The sequence below is a fragment of the Chiloscyllium plagiosum genome, unplaced genomic scaffold (genome assembly GCF_037043375.1).
Source record: "Chiloscyllium plagiosum isolate Xiang-an unplaced genomic scaffold, Cpla_swu_hap1 HiC_scaffold_37, whole genome shotgun sequence".
In the NCBI taxonomy this organism is placed as follows: Eukaryota; Metazoa; Chordata; class Chondrichthyes; order Orectolobiformes; family Hemiscylliidae; genus Chiloscyllium; species Chiloscyllium plagiosum.
In genome coordinates this window covers 89359254-89383865 of record NW_028270175.1, presented here as the reverse complement: position 1 = coordinate 89383865, position 24612 = coordinate 89359254, and positions in this window count along the sequence as shown.

The following is a 24612-nucleotide window of genomic DNA, read 5'->3' as shown; positions in this document are numbered from 1 at the left end:
TTTCTTAATGCAAAACGTTTGTATTTTTCACTGGTGTTAAATTTCTCATCCAAAATGATTGATTCATTGAGTGTTTACAGCTCGGAAAAAAACTGATCATCCCAATTTTCCACACTTGACCTCGAGCCAGATGTGCTCTGACGTTTCAAACGTTCATGTCAATGATAATTTCCCTTTCAGGTTTTCATCTAAAACGGCGCAATTCATGGGATTGAACTGTGATATGAGTAAATTGTATTCAGACCCTATTGAGGAATTGAAGCTCACGTTCACGCAGAGATGATAAAACAGACACAATCCCACAAGTGTGGCAGATGTCAGATTAGAGACCAACGTCCACAGAAAGTAGGATTTCATCCACTTGGCGTACATTGTCCCATTTCAGACTTCAATACCAAGACTGTTTCCAGCAGAGAAATAAAACATCTGGTCACTTATCTACCCGTGTTCCTACCCCATTGGTTCCCCGTTACTCTTCCATTTATAATGCCTCACCTTGCTGCTCTTCCTGCCAAACTGGAATATTGTTCACGTCAGCTAATTCCAGTCCTTCCGAATAGTCTTCCTCAAATTCCTAGGAAGACATACAGGAATGGCGTATTTCAAATACGTTTGTGGTTTACAAGGCCAGTGTTGTAACTACTGTTCTCCAAGTCAATACAGTACCAATTGGTAGAGAAGGTCTCATTCATTAGAATCTACAAGATGAACGGTTAGCCTGTGTACCATAAACCAAGCCAGGGTAATATAACTGAGACAGAGTCAAGGGGATCATGTACAGTTGGATGGGAGAATGCAATGCCAAATCAGGCAGTATCCATGCTGATATAAACTGAAATCTTCCCAGGTACTCCGGGCATTAGAGTGCAGTTCTTTCACTGTCATGGCCTGTTAATGGGTCACATTTACAGTGATCAATATAATATACTTTTGAATCTTTCGAAACAGAATGATGCCGTGGACCAGTCAGAATCGTTTCACTGTATGTTACAGACCCACGTGAACAATGGCAGCCGCTATTGGTAAATGCACAACTGATTTAAACCACAAACAGAGGGGACCTTTGGAAAAGGGAAGGGCAATGGTGTTTTGTGAGAGGTAACTGTGGGCCTAGTGGAGCCAGGCACAATGTGGGCGCTGAAAGCCGGTTTTCCTGTTCACCCTGGTACTCGGATCACTCTGGATCATTCCCTCACAATGACTGTTCTTTGTGAGTAGTGTTTGCACATCTCACCTCGTTTCAGTATCCCGAAGGGATCCATGCGTTTTTAACGTGGAGACTGTAGTCAGGTCAGCTGTGCAGCTTCATATTAAGACCATCCGTTTTGTGTTCAGACCATTCAGCCCATCAGGTCTGTTCTGTCAGTGAGTGAGCTCATGTCTGATCTGATAACACTGAACTGCAATTCCTTGCCTTTCTTCAGAACCCTTCATATTTCAACAGATTAAACATCTGTCATCCCAGCGTTGAATATACTTAATGGACCAGACCCGACAGCCCATGCTGGAAATAGTACTATCGGAATGTGACAGTGGCAGAACAATAGTGTGTCTACCTGCCAGACTGGAAAGATCAGACAGCCCCGCAGCAGTCGGGGAGGGAGAGATGACATGGTGATAGAGAACACAACAGGTAAAGCTAAAAGAAATGGAATGAATGGGACTGGGTTCACAATCACATCATTGTTCAGCCATTCTCACTTAATCTGATCTATTCATCCCTTCTCCCGCAGCAAACCACTCCTCTCCCCATTATTGGAAGTAGGCAATGTTGACGATGATGGGGATTAGATTAGATTCCCTTCAGAATGGAAACAGGCCCTTCAGCCCAACATATCCACAGTGACTCTCCAAACAGTAACGCGCCCATGCTGCTACATTTACCCCAACTAATGAATCTGTCACTATGGGCAATCCACCTGAGCTGCATATCTTTGGATTGTGGAAGAAAACCAACACAGGCACGGGGAGAATCTGCAAACTCAGCACAAATAATCGTCTGAAGTGGGAATCGAAACCGGGTCACGGGCACTGTGATACAGCCCTACTAATCACTCAGCCACCATGATGCTCCAAAATCCATGCTAAGCATCAATAATGAGGAAGTGTCACCTTTCATAGATTCACTACAGCATGGAAACAGGTAATTTGGCCCAAGAAATCCACACCAACCCTTCGACGAGTAACCCACCCAGGCCAATTGCACTTTCCTTTTACTTTGCATTTAGCTCTGACTAATATGGTGAGCCCACACATTCCTGGACATTATGGGCAATTTACTACGGCCAATTCAACGAGTCTGCATATCGTTTCGACTGTGAGAGGAAACTACAACAGCCAGAGAAAAGCCACATAGGCACGTGGTGGGGCGGGAGGGGCGGGGGGGTGGGGTGGCGGGTGCGGTGGGGGGAATGTGAAAATTCCACACAGTCAGCCGGAACTTGTACAGTTATTCCCTCAGTCAGAATCCATTAAAAGGCTTAAAGCAGTTTGAATACGTTGATGGGACTTAATTCCATAGAATTGATATGAGGCTGACGCTTTGAGGCAGCAGTGCTAATCACTGAGCCACCATGACGCCAAGATGTGGTTCCAAGCTCATCTCTGGGTGAAATATTTCACCATGGTTATGGTGTGTGTGGTTCAAACACATACCGTTAACAGGGAGAGGGATGGAATCAGTGGCGAGGCCGTGGAGTTTGTGTTGAGGAGTGAAGGCAAAGACCTCGGTTCTGGCATGATTTAATTGGGGGAAATGTCTGCACCGTTCGCAGTAGGAGCGAAAAAACGAGTTGTCTGGGCGGACAAGGCTTCATCCCATCATCAGAGCTCACAAACCACAAATACTGTTGCATTGGGAGGAATATGTGCAAACGAGGGGATTGTGGAGAAGAATTCATTTTCCCATCTCAGCGGGATACTCATCGACGCAGTCTCATCAGTAGCAGGTCATTCACCTGCCCAACGTGTGGGAAGAGATACACAAACACAGTCGTCTCATCTGCTCAACACCAGCTTTTTCAAATTGAAGAGAGACCTGCGGAAAATGCTTTAAAATCTCCAGAGAATAGATGTCCAAACAATGCACTTATCCTAAGGATTCGACTTTCAAATGCACAGACTGTGGAGTGCACGGAAACACTTATGTGACCTGATGCCCCTGAAGCGTGCTCACACGAAAGAGAGACCTTTTCTAATGCCCGGCTTTTGGGATGCCTTGTAACAGCCTCAGAGACCTAATGTCTCATCAACGTGTTCAATCGGAAGGAGAGAGTGTTCAGGTGTTCTCCCTGGGAACTGTGTTCAGGCGATCATCTGACTTCATTGAACACCAGCAGGTTCACGCTGGGAAGGGATGGTACGACTGCTCCGAGTGTGGGAGGGGATTCACTCGGTCATCCAACCTGCTGGGATACAAGCAATTTCACACTGCAGGGAGATATTTTAAATGCCCAGCCCACGGGACGTGTTGCACGATGTCTGGGAAATCTGAATTGTTGTCGAATGTTCGCACTGAGGAGATACTTTTCAAATGTTAAGACTGTTGGAAGTGCTTTAGCAATTATATGGAATTAAGTCCCATCAACGTGTTCAAACTGAAATAAGATTTTTAATGTGCTCTGACTAAGCACATTCCTGAAGAAGGGCTTATGCCCAAAACTTCGATACTCCTGCTCGTTGGATGCTGCCTGATCTGCTGCACTTTTCCAGCAACGCATTTTTCAGCTCTGATCTCCAGCATCTGCAGCCCTCACTTTCTACTGAGGTAATCACTGTACAAGTTTCTGCTGAATGTTTCATCAATAACGCATTCACATTGGGAAAAGACCTTTCAAATATCCAGCCTGAAGGAAGTGCTATTCAATTTGTGTGGAACTGATGTTACATCAACATGTTCACCTTTTAGGTGCTTTGATTTTGGGAGTGGGTTCAGTGATCAACGCAATGATCAGTACAAGAACGAGTTTACACTGGGGAGAAAGCAATTATCTGCTCCATTTGATTAACAAAAAACTGATTCATCATCACTGCTGAGACAGCAACGAGTTCACATATGTCAGCAGTAATTGGTCTTTCCTGTTCATCTCATTCTGGTCGAAAGGAGAAATTTTAATATTCTGGATAAATGTAAAATAAATTGGCTTTGTGCTAAACACAGTGTGGCTTTTCATTCTAAGGATGTGATCTCAGTGTACTTGAAGAGCCAGCAGGGCTCTTCAACATGTCTGTCAGAATTCGTTGAGGAGGTTGATGAGCAAGTTAGACAAAGGAGAGCCAGTTGATGAGACTAGTTGGTATTTCCAGAATTTGTTTGGCAATGTGGAGAATAGGAAGCTGCTAAAACAGAGTCCATGGTTTCAAGGGCATTGTTCTCGCATGGACTGAAGGTTGGATGACGGGCAGAAGGCAGGCAGCTGGAATAACTGAGTATTTTGCATTATGGCAGCCGATGAATAGTAAAGTTCAGCAGCTGTTTATGTTAGAACTTCAACTATTCACATTACGGATGAATACTCTGGTCAAAAGAACAGAGGACATAGTTGATATATTTGCAGATGACACAATCATAGGTGGACAGTTGGGTCATATTGAGAAGCAGAAAGGCTGGAGAATGACGTAGACATATTAGAAAGTGGGTAAAGAGTTGGCAGATGGAATGTTGTGTGGGAAATTGTGAGTTCATCCATGTTTTTTTTCTGAAGAGTAGAGGCATAGACTGTTTCCCGAAACAGGTCAGGCTTCAGAAATCTGAAGAGTGAAAGCACTTGGGAGATCTAATTTAGGATTCATTTATGGTTAACATGCACGTTCAGTTGGTGGTGAGGAACGCAAATGCAATGTGGGCATTCATTTCAAAAGAGGAAACAAGAGCCAAGATGTATTGCAGAGATTATAACAGGCCCTGGTCACACAACCTTGGAATACAAGGAACAGTTTTGGATCCCATATCAAAGGAAATATGTGCTGGAGATGACCAGAGGAGTTTTACATTTGTAGTTAGGTGGTTAGTCACTGTTGTCTTGCAGCCTCAGTGACCTTGGTTCAAATCCAGCCGGGAGGAGAAAGTGAGGTCTGCAGATGCTGGAGATCAGAGATGGAAATGTGTTGCTGAAAAAGCGCAGCAGGTCAGGCAGCATCGAGGGAACAGGAGAATCGACGTTTCGGGCATAAGCCCTTCTTCAGGGTTAATGCCCGAAACGTCGATTCTCCTGTTCCCTAGATGCTGTCTGACCTGCTGCGCTTTTCCAGCAACACATTTCCATCTCAAATCCAGCCGGGGACAACTGTCCGTGGGAAGTGTGCACCCTCTTCCCTTGTCTGCCTGTGATTCCTCCCGTCGTCAAAACATGCGCAGGTTAGGGGGATTGACCGTGCTACATTGTCAAGAATGTCTAGGAATGGCGAGTTTAGGTGTGTTAGCGATTGTAAGTGCAGAGGTAGAGTGATAGGGCAGAGAGTTGAGTTTGCATGGGATGCTTTTCATCGGATTATTGAGGAATTGTTGGGCTGAATGGCCTGTTCACACATTGTAAGACTTCCGTAAGAACAAGGCACGGTGCCTCAGTGGTTAGCACAGATTTTTCACAGCGCTATGTATCCGGGTTCTATTCGAACCTCAGGTTACTGTCTGTGTGGGTTTCCTCGGATGCTCCGGTTTCCTCCCAGAGTTCAAAGATATGCAAAAGCTTGGGTAAATTGGTTATACTAAACTGCCCACAGTGTTCAGGAATATGAAGGCTAGGTGCATTTGTCAGGGGAATTCTAAAGTAAATGGTGTAGGGGGTTGTAACTGCGTGTTTTACTCTTCAGATTGTCACTGTGGATGTGTTGATCGATAAGGCCTGCTAACATACTGTAGGAATTCTAATTTGTGAGCACCGTTCCTTAGTGGTTCACACTTCTCCCTTACAGCACCAGGGACCTGGGTTCGATTCCTGCCTCGAGCGTTTCTCTGTCTGGAATTCGTACATTCTCCCCACATCTGCGTGGCTTTCCTCCCAGAGTCCAATGATATGCAGGTTAGTTGAATTGGCCATGTTAATTTCCCGATAGTCTTCAGGGATGTGTAGGTTAGGTGCAATAATCAGGGGAAAATGTAGGGGATTAGGTCTGGTTGAGATACTCTTCAGAGGATTCGTGTGGACCTGTTCAGGTGAAGGGCCTTTTTCCACACTTTCGGGATTCTATTTAAAAAGTGATCTCAGAGATGAATGGCTTATCATTTAAGAAAAGAAAAGTCACACATCTGATATTTTAAAAAGTGGTTTCAATTGAATCTGTTGAACAGTATAAAGAGCGTAAGGATATTCTTCAATGGGAAACAGCAAGGCAAGCAGAGGATGTAAGAGAGCTTTCGGAAATAAGGATAATCCAAAGAGATTCCACAAGTGCATGAAAAGTAAGAGAACAAGTAGTACACTTCAGGGATTTTTCTTTCCAAATCGCAAGTTAGAATTCTTACAGTTTGTTATCAGGCACTTTGCCCCAACAAATTCATACTGACAATCGAAAGATTAACCCACACAGATACATTCCCAACACCGATTGGTCCAGACTTCACCTGAAAAGGCAACTAGCCTGATATCTCAGAACACTGTGGGTAATTTAGCATGGCCAATTTACATAATCTGTACATCTTTGAATACTGCAATGAAGCCAGAGCAGCCGGAGGTCGTGCATAAAAATGAATTCATAATAGAATTAGTAAATGGAGATGATGAAGAGTATCAGTATACTTGAAAATTCGTGGCCAAGCCACTAATGTAGAAATTGGAGCAGAGGAAGCCGAAATGGCAGAATAGGGGATTGAAATCAATAAAAAGGTGAAATGTTGTAAGAATCAATAAATTGGAGATTCAATTTAAAGCAACGTCAGATGAAAAATATAATAGTTGAGGCGGGAACCAATACGTGGAATAATTATATCATGGAACCACAACATTGGATTCAGGACATCAACAATTGGAAAATTCAAGCCGGTGCCATTAAGTTAGAAGTGGGAGAACTGGAGCATGATAATACTCAATGGGACACTTAGTGCAAGTCAAAGATTTTCCCAGGATTGGTAAATGTGAGAATTGATGGAGGGATGAGAATCCTAAATGGTGTTACAGATATGATCAACAGGGAAACAGACCCCTCTGTCCAATTCGTTGGTACATAAATTAAAGCACTATGACAGGGGATCACTGAAAGGGAGACTCCTTTCAGAGAATTACTAAATGTAAGGATTGTGCTTGAGCCTATCTGAAGTTGAGAATTGGGAGCAGAACATCTGATAATCGGAGAATCGGTCTAGTGTCGCTGTAAATGAGCGAATTGGGGCAGGGTAATATTTAGTGGGAGAATTAGTGCACCAGTAAATGGAAGAATTGGGTTCTGGTACTGTGTCAATTCCTAGACAATTGCGGAGAACTCACTCTGTGATAGGTCAACGCCACAGGACGTAACCTCTGGCAATAAGTCACTTCTTCATTTCTGACGGCCTGACAAGGATTACTAACTCCGCCTGATTACTAACTCACTGACAGTACTTCAATATCTCAGTGCTGACCCTCTCATGGTGTAGCACTCCCTCAATTCGGAAAACTTACAAAGAGGCACTGAGTATTAACCCTCTGTGACTAATGCAGTCATACAGAGCCTCAGTGAGAATAGAGGCACTACTGAAGATTCTAATTACTGAGCGAGTATTTCGGGATTTTGTCATTGGCACTCTGAAAAGGAAATACTCGCTCAGTACTGACCGTCTGACTTTAGTCCTGCCTCTGTCCTCACCCTCTAAACATGTAGCATCCGTCAATTCTTACCTCATTACACTGAGGCACTGAGGGAGTTCATTCGTAACAGAGGTTAAATACTCAGGCAGTCCCTATTTTAATGATATCAGAAATTAGGGAATGCTGCACAATTAAACTGACAGTACTGAGGCATTCAAACACTGTCAGAGGGTTGTTACTGAGGGAGTACCTCCTTTTTAGAGGGTCAAAAGTGAACAAGTGTTGTCTGAGGTTCATTCCTTTGGGGGTGACTTGTCAGAGCGTCAGTGTTAAGTGATTCTCTGAGAAATGACGGAGCTCCCTCGCCCAAAGTCTCCCATTCAGGGGGTCTCCTAATCTAATTCTCGAATCCTGTATTTTCCTGCCCCAATTCTCCCATTTACTGCTGCACTGCTCTAATTGTCCCACTATCTGTGAGCCTGCTCCAATTTCGCATATTCAGATAAGCCCTGGAACATTTTTCCCCGTCAGTAGAAACTTGAAAAGATCCTCCAAATTAGTGATGCCCTGCCAGCATTATTAAAGTTAGGCATGGGTGAGTTGGACCTCAGTGTCGTTTCCTTGTTCAACATCTCTGTGACTCAATTTAGGGCTCAGCTGCCCTGCACTATTTCTCACACAGAGTATTAAACTGCCCCGATACTCCTATTTAGAAATTAATGGCACCTGCATGAATTCTCCAATTATTGATGCCCAACGTCAATTCTTTTAATTTCGTTGTTCCCTGGTACATTTCCTCCTGTATTGGTGCACTGCTGATTTTTTTGATCACTTAAAGCTGCACTGTACCACATCTCCAGCTGCCGAAGCTTGTAACATGTTTCCTTTTTTCTCGATATCCTTACCTTATTCTCCTATTTGGCCGGTCTCTGCTCTAAATCCCCAATATATTGGTACTCACACTAATTTTGCAAAGTTTCACGAGGTCCACCAAATCTTCCCTTTACTGATGTCCATCAATTGACCCATTTATTCGTACCCCTAAACCAATTTGTGTATTTAAAGATGGCCTCGCGCAATTCTAACATTTGGGGTGTCCTATCATAATTCTCCCATTTGCTGGTTGTGTGTCCCAATTGTCTAATTTAACTCCACTGTGCACCAGTTCTTACATTTAATATTTCTCTGCAACAGTTCTCCCATTTAGTGGTCCACTGCTAGAAATCTTTAATTTTAGCATATCAGGTATCAGATGTCTAAATTAGTAATGCTGCACAAATCCTCCCTTTCATGGTGAACTGCACCAACGCTCCCCCTGGATATTGTCTTGCCCCAATTTGCGCATTCAATTGATCCCTGATGCACATCTTCCACATAATGGTGCCCTGCTCAATCTTTTCTGTCAGTTAGTTGTGCCTTGCATCGGTTCACCAAATTACGGCGACTTTGCCACATTTCCCTAGTCTGTGATTCCCTATCCGTGTTCTTCCATTCACACGTGTTCTGTTCCAGTTCTCGATGTTATTGGCTAACTGCAAAAAAAATCACTCTCATTTACTGATGTCATGCACCAATGCTCCAATTCAGTGGTGCCTTCCTACAGTTTTCATATTTTACTGATGGCCGAGACAAATTCTCCCTCTTGTGGATGCCACAGTCTAATTCTCTGATTTAGTGGTGCCACACTCTTGTTCCATGTGCAATTCTTCCATCTAATTGTTCAAGAACTATTCACCCATTTGGGCTCTCCTTTCCTGCACCATTTCGCCCATTTACAAAATCTGTGTAAATCCTCTTTTCATCGGCAACTGCACCAACTCCGCCATTGACTATTATCCAGCCCAAGATCTCTCACTTAGTGCATCAATTCTCTAATTTAGAGGCACTGGCACAATTTATCCAAGGTTCTATACCCTTTATCAATAGTCCCCTTTATCTGTTTCCTTATACATATGTATCATTTCATTTAGTGGTGATCTGAAACGAATCTCTAATCTCTTAATGCTTGCACTATTTCTCATTTTTTACTGATTCCCTTCATATATTCTCTAATTGAAATGTTGTCTGCTCCAAATTTTTAATTAATTGGTATTCCACACCAATTTTCTAATGTAATGGCACCGCGCAGCAAATCTCCCATTCACTGATGCTCACAAATCCGTCCTCTTTTTGATGCCTTGACACTAATTCACACATTTATTGATGCCCTAGCCATTTTGGTTGTCCTACTCGAATGTTCCAATTTAGTCAAGTTCCACTGGGCACACGTTCTTCCATTTCGTATTTCTGTCCAACGACAATCCTCTCAAAGTTCTCCCATTTACAGCTAAACTACACAGTTCTACCATTTACTTGCAAAACTGCTCCAAATCACTCATTTAATGCTATATTGCACCAATTCTCTCATTTAGTATTTCCCTGCAGGATTTCCCCATTCAGTATTGTCCTGTCATAGTTCTCCCATTTACCGCTAAACTACACCAGTTGTACCATTTAATGCAAAACTGTCCGAAATCTCCCATTTAGCGCTACATTGCCCTAATTCTCCCATTTGGTATTTTCCTGCTGACTTCTACCAGTCAGTCTTGTCCTATCATAGTTCTTCCAATTGCAGCCAGACTACCACCAGTTTTACCATGCAGTATAAAACTGCCCTAAATCTCTCATTTCTTGCAAACCTGCACCAGTTCTCTCATTTAGTGCGCCATTGCTTCAGTTCTCCCATATAGCACAACACTGCCACAAATCTGCCACTTCGTGCAATGTTGCTCAAATTGTCCTATTCAGTGTGAAATTGAACAATTCTCCCATTTATCCAACACTGTTGAAATTCTCCCACTTTGTTCCACCCTGCTTAAATTCTCCTATTCAATTTTACATTGCATAATTCTCCCATTTAGTACAGCACTGCATGAATACTCCCATTTAATGCTACACTGTCCCAATGCTCCCACTTAGCGCTACACTGCACAATTTGTTCTATTTATTTTGGCGACACTGCACCAAATCTCCCATGTAGTGCTTTACAGCACCAATGCTCCCAAACAGATTTAGATTAGATTAGATTAGATTAGATTAGATTAGATTAGATTAGATTAGATTAGATTAGATTAGATTAGATTAGATTACTTACTTAAAGTGTGGAAACAGGCCCTTCGGCCCAGCAAGTCCACACCAACCCTTCCGAAGAGGAACCCACCCAGACCCATTCCCCTACATTTACCCCTGCACCTCAAACTATGGGCAATTTAGCATGGCCAAACTACATAACCTGCATATTTTTGGACCGTGGGAGGAAAAGGGAGCACCCAGAGGAAACCCATGCAGACAGGGGGAGAATGTGCAAACTCCACACAGTCAGTCGTGGAGTTCTAATCTAATCTAGTAACCAGTTAGTGCTACACTACACCAATTCTCCCATTTCGTGGATATTTCCCATTGTTGGATGCCTGGAAATACATAAACGTGGTTAATCCCCAGGAACTGATCAGGTATACCGTAGAACTCTATGGGAAACCAGGGAAATGATTGTTGGGACCATTCCTAAGATATTTGTATCATTGGTAGTCATTTGTGTTGTGCTGGATGACTGGAGGTTGTCTAACGTGGTGCCACTATTAACGAAAGTTGGTAAGGAAAATCTAGGGTACTATCGGCAATTAAGCCTGACATCAATGGTGGGCAAAGTTTTGGAGGGAATCCTGAGGAATTGGATGTAGATGCATTTCGAAACGCAAGGACAGATTCAGGATAGTCAACATGTCTTTGTTCTTGGGAAATCAATAACTTGGAATAGGTTTTGAAGAATTAACGAAGTGGATTGATGAGGGCAGAGCGGTGGCTGTGAGCTGTGTGGATTTCAGTAAGGCGATTGACAAGGTTCCTCGTGTTCGACTCGTTAATATGTTTAGATATCATGGAATACAGATACAGAACATCCAAAGGGTGATGGTGGAGGGTTGAATTTCAGTTTATAGGTGTCGTGAGCCTCAGGGATCGTTGCTAGGCCCACTGCTTTTCGTCGGTTATATAAATTATTTGGATGTGAACATGGGAGGGGTCGTCATTAAGTTTGTAGATGAGACTAAAATAGGAGTTGATGAGTGCAGCAATGAATGTTACTTCTGAGTACAAAAGGATGTTGATCAGACGTGACAATAGGCTGAGAAGTGGTAGATGGAGATTAATTTCAACAAGTGTGAGAAGCTGCATTTTGGAAAAGCAAACCAGAGCAGGTCTTATACTCTTAATGATGCATTCCTCGGGATTGTTACTGAACAAAGAGACCGTGGACTGCAAATTCATAGTTTATTGAAAGTGGAGTCTCAGGTAGAAAGGACAGTGAAGAAGGCGTTCAGTATGCTTTCCTTTAAAGGTCAGAGCTTTGAGTATAGCAGTTGGGAGGCCATGTTGCGTCTGTACAAGACATTGTTTACGCCACTTTTGGAATATTTCGTGCAATTATTCGCTCCTTCCTTGTGGAAGAATGTTGGGAAACTTGAAAGGTTTCCAAAAAGACTTTCAAGAATGTTGCCAGAGTTGGAGGATATGAGCTACAGCGAGGTGTTGAATAGGCTGGGGTTCTTTTCCCTGGAGCATCGGATGCTGAGGGGTGACCTTATAGAGAGATACAAAATCATGAAGGGCATGGACAGGAGAAATAGTGAAAGTATTTTACTTGCAGTGGAGAAGACCAGATCTCAAAGCGCTTAGGTTTAGATTGAGAGTAGAAAGGTTGAGAAGGGACCTGAGGGGCAGTGTTTAAGCGCAGAGGGCAATGTGTGTTTGGAATGAGCTGCCAGATGAAGTGATGTGTAGCTGGTACAATTACAACATTCAAACTTCATCTGGATGGGTATATGAATAGGTAACATTTAAAGGGATATCGGCCAAGTGCTGGCAAAAGAGAGTAGATTAGGTGCGGTTTTCCCGTCGGCATTGACGGGTTGGACCGAAGGGTCTGGTTTCGTGCTGTAGATCTCTATGACTGTATGGTTTGAAATCTTCTGATTGAACCAAATTGAACGAAGAGACTGCCTGGACAGAGGAGGCTGTGAGTTTTTTAAAAAAGTCCGTGTGTAAAATTTTACATCTTACCTCTCACTCTTGCAGGTGTCATTTACCCAAATAAAAGGCATAGCACATCCCTGAAACATCGTTCCGAAGTGAAAGTGACAGCGAAACCTCATGTCTGATCCAAAGTAACCAGAAAGAAGATTTTGATTATTCGGCATACACAGATAACTAACGAATTCGCGATTTACAATCCAGGAATTTGAGCTTTTATTAAGCAACCTGAGCCTGAAGTCATTTGAAAATGAAAATATTCCAATCCAGAGTAAGATATCCCACTGTTGCACCAGAAGCCAAAACCTACTATCTCGCTGCTGTGCAGGATGCAAGGAAGTGATCGTACTGCAATGATTTTAAAAGGAAAACGACAACAGAGGTCAGAAGCTTATGCCTGTTGTGTATCAATTGTTCTTCCGATGTCTCTGAACAACGTCCCCTTCTTTCTGTCTGTCTGTCATACCGACCTTCGCGACTTCATTGTCTCACCCTTTCCCTTCCTTCTTCATACGTTGGGCTCTGAACTTCCAGTGATTCCAGAGTGTATGTCACAGGTGGATCCGGAACTCAGACAACAAGAAAAAAATGGAGCTGTGAGGGGTTTGAAGAAAATGGAATCGGTTCCATTCCCATTTTCCGGTTATTGTCCATTGAAGTCAGCGAGGAGGACACAGTCTCTATCCGAGACTGTGTCCTCCGAGATCGTGGGCACAGTGGCACAGTGGTTAGCACTGCTGCCTCACAGCGCCAGAGACCCGGGTTCAATTCCCGCCTCAGGCGACTGACTGTGTGGAGTTTGCACGTTCTCCCCGTGCCCTCCGGGTGCTCCGGTTTCCTCCCACCATCCAAAGATGTGCAGGGTCAGGTGAATTGGCCATACTAAATTGCCTGTAGTTTAGGTAAGGGGTAAATGTAGGGGTAGGGGTATGGGTGGGTTTCGCTTCGGCGGGTCGGTGTGGACTTGTTGGGCCGAAGGGCCTGTTTCCACACAGTAATCTAATCTATTTTCACCAAGAACATGAACATGAGAAATAAACATATAACATCATAACTGTTGATTCCCCTGAAGCCAGATCCGGAAGTGCCTGTGAGTATAATGTACAAATGTAAATCTCTGGAGATAGAATAACATTCCATTGACTGATTCTGTCCCACGTGATCCACGACTAGTTCATATTCACAGAATTTGCTGGAAAGTCTCAGCACGTCTGGCAGAACCTGGGAAGTTAAATCAAAGTTAATGTTTCGGGAGGCAAGCCCCTTACTCAGAACTGATGGTAGCTGGGAATACGTTGGTTTATGTGCAGAAGACAGAGTGGGGGTGGAAGATGGAGCCGAAGGTGTGGGGTTAACAGTACTTGGGGACAGGACCCAATGAACAAGAAAAAACAATTGGGCTGAAAAAAAGGCGTGACAATGACCTAGTTGGGAGGGTGAATAGCTGTTGATGGGGATTGTTAGTGGCTTAGAGTGGGTTGTATAAAATAACGGGGTGTGTGACGTTAAGGCCTGTTGTATGCATTTGGGTGACAGGACGTAGGAGATGTCAAGCCAGAAAATTATTGAATTAAACATTGTGTCTAGAGGGCTGCAGGGTCACCAAGAGGAAATGAGATATTGTTCTTCCCAATCGTGCACTGGAATTCTGAAGCAAGCTTGAAAAAGAGATGTTAGCCAAGGAACAGAGGGATTGGTGATTGTGGGTGGCACGGTGGCACAGTGATTAGCACTGCTGCCTCGCAGCGCCAGAGACCTGGGTTCAATTCCCGCCTCAGGCGACTGACTGTGTGGAGTTTGCATGTTCTCCCCGTGTCTGCGTGGGTTTCTTCCGGGTGCTCCGGTTTCCTCCCACAGTCCAAAGATGTGCAGGTCAGGTGAATTGGCCATGCTAAATTACCCATAGTGTTAGGTAAGGGGCAAATGTAGGGTATGGGTGGGATGTGCTTCGGCGGGTCGGTGTGGACTTGTTGGCCCGAAGGGCCTGTTTCAACACTGTAATCTAATCTAATCGAAAGCTTTTCTGACGAGTGAAGTGTTCTGAAGTGTAGATTGTTTACCAAAGTGCAAATACCACAGGCCCAATGGTGACAAGATTCTGCTGCACTTCCTTATTAACTCTGCACTTCCACCGCGGTATCTTAGGATGTGATGATGCGGCTGGAAGCCCCAGGGACCTTTCTGAGGGTCAGGCAACTCTGTACCAGGACGCTTTTGGATTGGACGCAGTCTCCAAATTAAAATCCTCGATGCATTCCTCCATTCTTTCTATTTACATTTCAAGACCCATCAAACCGTTGTCTTGCAGGTATGTTTGGGACCATTTATTCCAACTGTTAAGTAATTATTTCTGTGGGCAGTTGGTTAAAGTTTGCTGGTACAACAGCAACACAATTTATGGACTGCATTCCTGCACTTGAATGATTAGAACCTAGATATTCTTAGTTTCAAAGAACGCTGCTAGTGGTTTGCCTTCGTTAACTCCATATGGAGGGAAAAAGAAAAACAGAAAAGTACCAAAATTGCAGTCGATATGCTCCAATCTTTTTCTGTCAGTGATAAACAAAAACGCAGCTTCACTCGTGGTGTACTGTAAATCCATGGGATATGAGATTGTGCAACCCGGTGCAAACCTCCCATTACACCAAGCGCAAGTCAGGAAAATGGAGGGAAATATGTCCTCACCATAAAACGTATGAGCGGCTTTTACAACGGCGTGGTACCAGTAACCCATAAAGGTCACTCACCAACTCCCTAAATGTTATAAACTGCTTATTTCCTTTACGTTATTTAACGACAAACCTTTGCAAATCTGAACGTAACCACTGGGGAGAGGCGTTAGGAAGCGACTTAGGTTCTGTTGTTTGGCTGTTAGGCTTCTCATTCAGTTTTGTCGATATTGAAGTGAATCTGTTTTCAAAGTAAAGACACGGAACATACAAACAACATTAAGTCCAGGCAGAGATGCTGATCAGCCTGATATCATTGCTGAGCAAGGAGAAAACTGGAAACTCAATTATTTCATTGATTCTAAGTCGAAAACATGAGTGCCTTGGTCCTCTGTGATCAATTTAATTCAGTGTATGGCTTTTAAGCAGTTCAATAGCCTTGATACGAAATGCAGATGCAGCCTGACTGTGAGCCCAGTTACCTCACGAAGTAGAGTATGAGATTTTTACAATCAGTTCGTGTGTTTGACACTCTCAATAGACAATGTTCTTTTGAAAGTTTGCTTTTTGAGCTGAATGTTGGCTCATCATTCCAAGTCAGTTTCATCTCTTTAGAAGTGCGTTTGTCTCCTGTTGCGATGGTTAATGTGCCAGTTGCTGGTTTGCGAGCAAAAACTGGAAGTGAATGGCAGGCAAGTTTGTAGCTGTGGCTTAACATTCATTGACCACTGACTCTTCAAATGCTGTTCGTGTCCCAAGGACAATAAATAGTTTAATCACAGAATTATAGTGGCCAAATGCAAAGGGAATCAAATCAACCTGTCCATACCAAAGAACATTGAAATTGACGGAACTGCTTCATCTCTGTTCTGACTCCAGAATGTGATAACTAAGTGTTCACGTGTGTAGTCATAGGAGCTCAGACCAGAGGATTGAAAAAGTCAGGGATTTTAAAGGATGGTGAAGGTCTGCACAACATAGTGAGAGAGAACCTAAAAACCCTTATCCCACGGACTTTGAGGCTCTAGGGGAATACAATAGCCATGTTATTTAGTACCTCATGCAAAATCAAAGATCCCCGATGAACAATCTTAGTGTAGTCACAAACAGCTGTCATAGCTGTTGCTCTGAGACTAAGAGGAGGAAATCGAAGGTGGTAATGACCTTCACCATTAAGATCCACGATCCTTATTCTGACTGTAAGAAGGATGCTCTTGACTTAGTTGAGAAAATGCATTACATTTGTGTCAATTCATTGTGAAAGCAGTCTATTCTCTGTAAACATCAAATAATCACATGAGTTTAAGGGGTAACCTGCGAAGTTTGGAAACAATTGACTTTGCGTTTGTGTAACTGGTTTAAGGTTTCTTTCACAGACTTTTCACTGGGACTCTCACTCACTCTGTCACTCACTCTATGTCAATGTGTCGGGACATTCCTAGTAGGGAGGCATGGTGACTCATTGATTAGAACTGCTACCTTAAAGTGTTCGTTGTCTGCGTTCTAATGCAGTCTTGGGGGACTGTCTGTCTGATGATTCAACAATCTGCATGGCTATGTGCTGTTTTCCTCTCACAGTCCAAAGATGCTTAGGTTAAGTGGATTGGCAATGCTAAATTACCCATAGTATTCAGTGATGCATGGGGTAGCCTTGGAAAATGCTGGGCAATTGGGTAAGTCTCGGAGGCACGCTGGCTCAGCGGGAGCGTCATGGTGCTCCTTGGTTAACATTTCTGCATCAGAACACGAGGTCCCAGGTTCGAATTCAGCCTTGGCCGACTGACTTGTGGAGTTTGCTGATTCTCACCGTGTCTGTGTGAGTTTTCTCCCACAGTCCAAATATGCGCAGGTCAGGTGAATTGGCCATGGTAAATTGCCCATAGTGTTACATGCATTCATCAGATTGGTTGGGTTGCTCTTCATAGAGTCGGTGTGGACTTGTTGGGCTGAAAGACCTGTTTCCACACTGTAGGTAATTCAGTCTATCTCATCTAATCGAATGATCCCGAGAGAATTGGTGTGGACATGTTGGTCCGAATGACTTGTTTCCACACTGTAGGTAATTCAGTCTATCTCATCTAATCGAATGATCCCGAGAGAATTGGTGTGGACATGTTGGTCCGAATGACTTGTTTCCACACTGTAGAGATTCGATAGCACTGAACACGTTGAAAGGTAAAATCTATGTATTGATGAATCAAGTGATTCTGTCAGATCTCAGCATGTCTCATGATTTAATTTTCCGACTCGCAAATTCGCTCTTGGTAATCGACTTGAAAAAAGGATTTATAATATTCAAGTCTGTACAGAAAGAATAGCAATTCAGCCAGATAATTCTCGCTTCTGTTAAACGTTTTTCTTTTCTTTTTCCCTTAAAGTTAAAAAAAATTGATGTCCCCCATTTCCCCCTCTCCTTTGGACGCAATTCAAACTCTGCTTTGGATATTTCTTTCAGAAACGTTTTTAAACGAAAAAATCTGGATCTAGAGACAGCAATATGTTTGAAGATTCACTCTAGCTACGCAATTTATAAAACATTCATCTGATCATGCTTGTGCAAGCGGACAGAAAATCCAGCATTGGATCTATCTTCATAACTGACTGTTTGGAGATTCAATGACCAATTATAATTCACAGAATTGTTAAAACTTGGTCATTCAAACCATTGTGTCAGCGCGATTCTCCTAATATTCTTTCTGTCTTTGTGTCATTTCCCTGATGTCTCACTGCAATCTTGAATGTTCTTCGAATTAAATAATCATCTAATTCCCTGAACTGAACTTAACTAAACCACTGTTCCACACAACGTATCCCATACCTAATTACTGGCTATGTAACGTTTCTTTCTCAAATTATATTTCCTACCTTCGCCACTGAATGGCCCTAACACTTTCTTAATCTATCGCCCAGTTTCAACCTCCCTGTTGCCTTGATCACATCAAACATTTCGCTGCCCATGTGCTTATTCACACTGAGCTTTGTTCTCAAAAACCTGAGATCAGTGACCTGAACGCTCTATCAGTACGAAATTTTACAAAGCATATTAAGTAGAAAGTAATTAAAATATGTATGCTAGTCCAGGGGTTGTGTGAACAATGCATTAAGTGGAAGCTGGTGAATCGCATTGAGGTTCGTATTGGCCTCATACACACTAGTTGTTGGTTGCTTGAGGAACACAGGCTCAAATTTATGAGCTGGAGCCTGAGATCCGAGCACTGCCACACATCAGGATCGAACAAAAAGATTTACTTGGACACTCTGTTTCAGGAGGAAGTCTCACTCCTTAGATTAACTTCCTCAAATTCGATCAGTGGTCAGGAATAAAAGGGTGTGCCTATGAGTGATGTAGGTAGAGGGAACCACACGGTAGTGCTGCAGAAGCCTTAACACTTTTGCTCGCTTAATAGGTTTGACATCCTTGTTCTGTATGTGGTTGAGAGTAGGGGGCTGTCGGGGAGATGATTAAACTGACCACAGCGCCGTAGTCGAGGGAGCCGTTCAAGATGATGAATAAAAGGGAAGTGTAGTCGTTATCAGGGATAGACTAGTTAGGGAAATAAACAGTTCTGTCTGTTGCTTGGATCGAGATTCCGGAAGGCGGTCTTGCCTGGGGCCCGGGTTCAGGATCTCTCATCTGCACTGCAGAGTAAGATTGGAGTGGGAGAAAATGAGCTGAAAATGTGTTGCCGGAAAAGCGCAGCAGGTCAGGCAGCACCCAAGGAGCAGGAGAATCGACGTTTCGGGCATGAGCCCTTCATGAGCCTTCGGACATGCCCGGAACGTCGATTCTCCTGGTCCTTGGATGCTGCCTGACCTGCTGCGCTTTTCAAGCAACACATTTTCAGCTCTGATCTCCAGCATCTGCAGTCCTCACTTTCTCCTCCATGGGAGAAAATGATCCAATTGTCTTTACAGGTACAAAGAGGAAAGACGCTATCATGAAGGAATATGAGCAGCTAAGGGTTAAAGTAAAAGTGCAGACGCAAAAAGCTGAAAACACTGCTGTGTTAAGTGAAAATAATTCTATTAAAAATCATGCAGTGAAAATCTATGGCTTAAAATTATAAATAAGAAATGAATGACCAGTCCAGCCCGCCCCCGCCCCACCCCCAAACATTCAGTGCAAATCTGAGGAACAAATGTGTTGTGTAATCTCAGACGTATGTACAAATAATAACGTTGCAATAGTTGGTGACTTTACTATACCAAATATTGACTGGCACTACCACCGTGTTTCCGGTTTATGTGGTGAAGAATACTTTAAATAATACTTCTTTGTTTTGTTTTTTCTCATCACGTGAGCCATTGATTTAAATACTTATCTTGAGCGTCGGAGACTTCCATTCTTATTACAGCAGCTGGAAGAGTGGGAGCGTCGACCAGGAGGCTGACTGGAAGTGAATCACTGACTTTGTAACAAGTCCATGTCGATGCGCTCCATTTTTGTTTTAGCAGCAGGAAGAGCGGGAGCGTGAGAAGGCAGAGCGCACTCTCAGCAGGAGCGGACACGGGACTGCTGAATAAGTGATGTAATTTATTTGGGAGGTTGCATTGCCTGAAACACCATTTCGGTAGTGTTTCCCATCCATCCTCCTCCACTAACCCAAAAACATTCTCTGCACTGGTTTGGAATGGTACCGCAAATTTAAAAAAATATATACTTTTTCTGCAGTCTGTTTGGGAATTTAAAATCGTGAGAATGACGTTTATGGCATCTGAAAGTGATTTTGGAAGGCAGTCTTTAGTTTATGGATCAACTCGAAATCATCAGGCATTTCCGTTGCTAACCTAGCCATTTTATCTCCTTGCTCTTCCACACGAGTTCATACGACTTCACAAAATGATTTTTTTAAATCGTAATTGTCAATTTCTACAGATCAAACTCCCTCCCTTACTTCCACTCCTTCCCTCTCCTTTTCTCTCTCTTCTCTCGCTCTTTCTTTCGCCTTCTTGTCTCTCCGTTTTCCTCTTTTCTTTGCTTTTAATCATAATTCCTTGTCTTTTCCCTCTAAATCAAGCTGCTTTATTTTCAACTGAATTTTAGCCATCGCTAAAGATTATGAGGCGTTTCCAACTATTTGAAATGATGAGCTGTTGCTGTAATTATCTCTCTTTTCCTTACGGAACGAAGTAGCTCTAACTCCAGCTTGTCTACTAATTCCAGCAGCATGGCCTTAACCACATTTCGCAAAACCGCAAAAAAGTCACTTCTTCCACTGCCAGAAAACTCTTGGAGGCTTAAAGAGCTGTTGCTATGCCAAGTCCTGTTTAAAACAACCAAAATCACCACACGAAACAAAACACTAGCACTGACCATTTGCAACCTCAAGTCCAACAGCCGAATCCCAAATCGGAACTCCAGAACGAATCTTTGACGATCCTCCAGTCTGTTATGGATAAGAGCAGGCCTCTGATAATATTTCAAGAAGGTAGCCCAGACCCTAACATTGTTGTTGTTTTAAGCAGGTCTGAGTGGATATTCCAGGAGAGATGCACTTGGTCAAATCACTTCCTGTTCAATAAAACGGAATTTATTTACAAGATTACTGAATGAAACACAATCAAAGAACAGGATAGGGAATACCTTATTCAATACTAAAACCCAACAGATGATCTCACCTTAACGATACCGTTCCTAAAACCTACAGCAACACTTATAAAATACCGTGGCACAAATGATAAAATCAAATTCCTGGTCTTACAGATTTTAGGTCAGAGAGAGAGTACCAGACTGGACCTTCATCTTTGGCTCCAGCAGCTTCAAAACAATTGTTAAATCCAAAGCAGACCGGAGAAAATCTGAGCTAAGCGAACTGTCCTCCTCGCTTTCATTGTAGGAGTACTTTTTTTTTTTTAACAGAAACATGAAAGCCTTTTGACTGAGGCAGTATCTGTTAGCTACCAGCAAAGGCAATAAAACCCTTCAACTTACATTTTCAGAGTCTGTGTATTTTACGACACTTCTGAAAAATAAATATGTGCAACATAATCTTGTTCAACGAGCAGCTTATTCTCGTATAGAACAGAGAAACCTGTGAATTCAGGCATAATTTTTTGACGTTCACGTCAATGTAGACAGGGTTGTATAGAAGCGTAGAGCTTGGTTGCCTTCATTGAATACACCTTTGTGTATCGTGGTTGGGCCGTTATATTCATGTTGTACATGGCATCCGTGATGCCTCTCCTGGAGTATTGTGTGCGTTTCTGGTCGTAAGCTGGGGAGAGTTCAGAAGTGACTTACCAGGATGTTGCCAGAAATTGAGATTTTGAGTTATAAGGAGAAGCAGGATACGCTGGGTTTTTCTTTCCACTGGGACATAGGAGGTTGAGAGGTGACCATATGGAGGTTTGTAAAAGAATTGTTAATGGTGAAAGGCAGGTGCCTTTTCCCTGGGGTGTCGGCTTTTCAAGACTGGTGGACAGTTTTATGTTGAGAAAAGAAAGTTCAACAAAGCACACCGAGTCATTGCAAAGCACAGCATGGAAATAAATCCTTCTATCCAACTCGTCCTTGCCGACCAGGTACACTAAATTAATCGAGTCCCATTTGCTAACCCTTGGACAATACCACTCTAAAGCTTTCCTGTTCATTTATCTATCCATATTTCATTTAACTATTTTAATTGTACCAGATTGTACGGCATTCTCTGGCAAATCGTTGGAAATGCACCACTCTCTGTAGCAAAACGTTGCCCACGAGCTCTCTTTAAGTTCTTTCCACTCTCACGTTAAAATTTTGCTTAATGGATCTGAACTGCCCTACCCCAGGTAAAAAGACCACGCCTATTAATTTTATCTATGCTACTCATGATTTTATAAACCTCTAATGTCACCCTTCAACTGTTGATGCTCCAGTGAAAACAGGCCCAACCTATTAGTAATCTCTCTTCAGCTCGAATCCTTCAAACCTGGTAACATCCTTGTAAATATTATCTGAAACCTTTCAAATTTCATAAAATCCTTCCGATATCAGAGAGACCAGAATTGCACATACTATTCCAAAATTTTCGTAACCAATATCTTGTCCATCTGTAATACGACCTCCAAACACCTATGTCCTCTGCACTGTCTAACTTAGGCAAGCATACCAAATGCCTTCTTCACTGTTCTATCTATATGCAAACCCATTTCCAAGGAAAAATGAAACTGTACTCCAAAGTTCTCTTTGTTCAGCAACATTCCCCAGGACCTGCCCAAATGTGTATGTCCTACCCTGATTTGCCTTTCCAAAATGCAGAATCTCATTTTATTTTCTAAATAAAAATCCATTTGCCACCCCTCGGCCCATTTGCCCACCTCATCAAGTTTCCATTGTACTCTGAGGTAACCTTCGTCAATGTCCACTGCCTCTCCAGTTTTGGCGTCATCTGTAAACTTCTGAACGATATCTCCTGCGTGCCCGTAAGGGCATTGATATAAATGACGAAACGCATTTAGACACAGTACCAATCCTTGCAGCAGACCATGGCCACAGAGCTCCAATCCGAAAAGCAATCCACCATTCCCACTTTCTGCCTTCTACCTTTGAGTCACTTCTTTATCCGAGTGGCTAGTGCTGACCGTGTTCCATGAGATCTACCTTTGCGAAGCAGTCCACCATGAGAAACCTTTTCGAATGCCTTACTGAAGCACATAAAGATCGCATCCATCGCGATACTCTCATCAATCATCTTCGTGACTTCTTCAAAAACTTAATCAAGTTGATGCAATACAATTTCCCACAACCAAGGCCATGTGCATTGTCCCTAATCAGTCCTTGCCGTTCCAACTATATGTGCTGGATCAGTGGCATCGCAGAGCTAGGGACCCGAGCTCGGTTCCAGGCTGGGGCGACCCTCTGTGTGCACTTCCCTCTGAGTACTCCGGTTTCCTGTAATCTTCGAAAGATGTGCATGTTAGGTGAATTGGTCATAGTAAATCGCCCATCCTGTTCAGGGATATCTGTGTTACCCCACGGTTAATGCAGGGAACGGAGAATGGGTCTAGATGGGTTCCTCTTCCGAGGGTCACTGTGCACTTTTTGGGCCGAAGAAACTGCTTCCAGACTATAGAGATTCTATAATCTATGTTCAACTTGTCACCCTGGATTCGCTCCAATAACTTATACAACTGGACCAGGAACAATGTTCAGCGAAGGGCAATTCTCACTTTAAACACATCGTCATTTTCATGTCCCCTGGCTCAACTTTGAAACTGTAGCCCTGATGCCTTCGCTGTTTTATGTCAAGGTGGCACAAATGGAATTTCCACGGTCTTGGTGAGCAAGAGGGTTGCTGCAAAATACATCAGCTCCTTCACTTCCCATGAAGGGAGCACAGAGGCTTCCCTCCTGCATCTCCTTCTGTAATCAGCTCAGATACTGAAACTAATCTGTGATACTTACTGCTATCATCACTTGTCCTGACATCTAAAATACCCTGTGCTCTTATACATCCAGACCTCCAATCCGAAAAGCAATCCACCATTACCACGTTCTGCTCATGCTTCCTCTTTATAACAGTACAACCTGTTTTATATTGTCTTTCAGTATTCTTCCGACTTAAGTGCATCACCTCACACTGCTGTGCATTGTTTTCCATCTGACATATGTCTGAACACTGCACCAACGTCTCACTGTGCCGTTGCAGTTCCACACTGTCGTCCACACTTATGAAATTTATTTCAAGTTTGCTGTGTGCAAACATTGAAATTGTACTACTTTCACACTCCACGCAGGACATACCCACAGATACAAGCACACATAATGACACAAACAGAGACAAATTGACAAACAAACACATACACACACGCATACACACACACACGTGAGCGCACACACTGACACACAAACATATGCACACACCATTAAGAGGATTGCAGTTGCACAGGCTATGAGAGTGGAACATGCTAATGTGGACATCTGCCTGTTCTGTCTCTGCAACATGAAATGTTTTGTCTTTGGTCAGCATTCCTGACACACAATGCACACATTAAATTGTATACCCATTGCAGTATATCCACGTCACTGCGAGTGAATCAGTTCGAATGGAAAAAGATTAATTTAATTGCACTTTGCGTCACTTTCAATATTTATTAATTGCCCTAACAAGTAATCTTACATGTGAGAAAGGATTGAAAATTCCAAAAACAGTTGAGCAGAGTGCGGCTCTTTATCT